At 52.7% G+C, this 2,500-nt stretch overlaps 1 protein-coding gene across 1 annotated transcript in view; it reads left to right on the top strand.

Moving 5' to 3' along the window:
* Nucleotides 1–2,500, top strand: part of rtf2 (replication termination factor 2) — a 245,229-nt gene that overhangs the window by 177,134 nt on the left and 65,595 nt on the right. The window lies entirely within an intron of this gene.

Genomic DNA, 2,500 nt, shown 5'->3' with positions numbered 1-2,500 from the left:
AACTGGGTGGATTATGAGGAGATGGGTTATGGACAACAATGAGAGCGAGTGAGTGAGTAAAGAAAGGGGGAGAAAGGGAAGTGGGGGTTAGAGAGAGAGAGGGAGAGGGAGGGGGAGGGGGGGGGGTCAGAGGTCAGTGGGTCCCAGGGTCAATGCCAACATTCGCCGGTCCAAAACAGGAAGTTGATTGTGGACTAACGGCTGTGTGTATCAGGTGCACATGTTTCCCTGATGACCGCAGACACACACACACACACACACGCACACACACACACACACACACACACGCACACACACACACACACACACACACGCATCAGACAAAATAAACAGCCAACATAAGTACATACGGTACAGTGATAACTGGTATTGCGGTGACCTCTCAAATATGAACAAGAGATACCAGGTGACAAATACTAGGTGACAGACATGATGACCTGTTGGTGAGACGTCGGGTCACCCAAGTGAGGTTCAAAATGGTCGGGGGCTAAAGTTAAAAGCTCCCTGCCCCCCCTAACCCCCCCGCCCCCCCCCCCACCCTCCACCGGCCTGTGTGAACCCTGGTCCCCCTGCCTCCAGGGCACTCCAATCTGGCTGTGACCCACTGACAACCCGCTGACAAAGACAGACGGCGGCCATGAAATATGGAGGCCAGTGAGGTGTACACAGTCACAGATGAGAAAGACAAGAGAGAGAGAGAGAGAGAGAGAGAGGGAGAGAGAGAGGGGGGGGGGGGGGGTTGGAGCCTCCGGCAGGGAACGTGAGAGGAAGAGCAAGGCAGACATGAAATGAGAGAGAGAGAGCGAGAGAGAGAGGGAGAGTGAAAGCCATGCACACATGTAAGAGAGAGACAGAGAGAGAGAGAGAGAGAGGGAGAGAGAGAGGGAGAGAGAGAGGGAGAGTGAAAACCATGCACACATGTAAGAGAGAGAGAGAGAGGGAGAGAGAGAGGGAGAGGGAGAGAGAGAGGGAGAGAGAGAGAGAGAGGGAGAGAGAGAGGGAGAGAGAGAGGGAGAGTGAAAACCATGCACACATGTAAGAGAGAGAGAGAGAGAGGGAGAGAGAGAGGGAGAGGGAGAGAGAGAGAGGGAGAGAGAGATAGAGAGAGAGAGATAGAAAGAGAGAGAGAGAGAGAGACAGAGATAGAGATGAAGAAAACCTAGAGAAAGACGGTGAAGGAACGAGGAGACAGCAGCGATGCTACAGCGCCAGCGACACACTCCGAGGCTCTCCTCATTAACGTCAACGCCATAAAAACCCCAGACTCTCTACTTGGGTGTCACTCACACTCACACATCCCTTCCGCGAATAACACCCTGTTTTGACGCATACATCGCTCAGAAGATGAATCATATGTTATGGCACCTCCAGCCGATGCAAACGCCCTCCCTGCTTCTCCAAACAGAGCGCTGCGCGTCAGCGAGGCTCCGGCTGTTTTCTTAGTAAATAATAGTGTTCCTACTGCAGGGGCCCGGTGCCTTGAAGACCACTTCTGTGCCGGTGTTAATGACCGTAAGCTAAACATAAACAAGCGGGGCCGTAAATGTGACGGGGAGAGGTGATGTACGGTCACCAGAGGGGTGATGTAACCGGACAGGCAACGGGAGTCTCCGAAAAGTACAGTCGCACCAGGAGCGAAATACAGGAGAGGAACATAGGATAGAAATAGCATTAAATTGGATTCTGGGGTGGATTCCATTTTAGTTCAGCCTCAGTGGAATTAAACTCTTTAAAAGGCCAGCCAGAAGGGGGAGGGGGGTCTGTGATAATTGTTTTTTGAATTTTAGGGAGCGCTGTGATTTGTGGCATTGTTTTATTTATTTTTGTTTTACAAGAAATTAATTCCTCAACATTTAGCTTTCAACTTAATGACAATACTATCGGAATAGTCTAAATGTGGATAATGTTATTTCACATTACTGAATGTTATTTCACTGTAGCCTATTTTGTGCTTCTGATGAAGATGACGAAATAAATATCATTAATAAATGTATTTATATATTAATAAATAAGTGTCAACTCGTCCTCAACATGGCTGATGGTCAGGTCTTTCCCCTGGTGAAGGTTTCTCTCTCACGCCGTGCGTCATCCATCAGCTCATCCCAACCCTAACCCTGATCAACGACCTCAGATCCTCAGAAGTGTTATCGGTGACCCCGATCTGACCCTCCTCCCGGTGTCCAGCGAGGGTGACCCCGCCCGCCCTGCGGCCTCTCTGACCAGACCGAGCGGAAAGCTGGGCCGGTGCTGTGCCTCGCCGGGCGGCGGCGGTGGGGGGGACATGGGAACCGGGGGCCGGCCCCCGTCAGAGCCCTGACCTCCCCCTCCGTCCTCGCCACGCACGCTGCAACACTTCCTGGTAAGGCCTGGGCGCGGAGCAAAAGGCCATGGGAAGACGGAGAGACCGGCGGAGAGGCCGGCGGAGAGGCGGAGGGCTGCGCTTGTAACTGAGCTAAAACAAACCCACCGGGGCCGAGGGCCAGCCTGACCCTGGGTTCGC

Source organism: Borostomias antarcticus (assembly GCF_949987555.1).
Source record: "Borostomias antarcticus genome assembly, chromosome: 33".
Taxonomy (NCBI): Eukaryota; Metazoa; Chordata; class Actinopteri; order Stomiiformes; family Stomiidae; genus Borostomias; species Borostomias antarcticus.
Note: the sequence above shows the minus strand (reverse complement) of the source record. Positions and strands in the feature narration are given on the sequence as shown.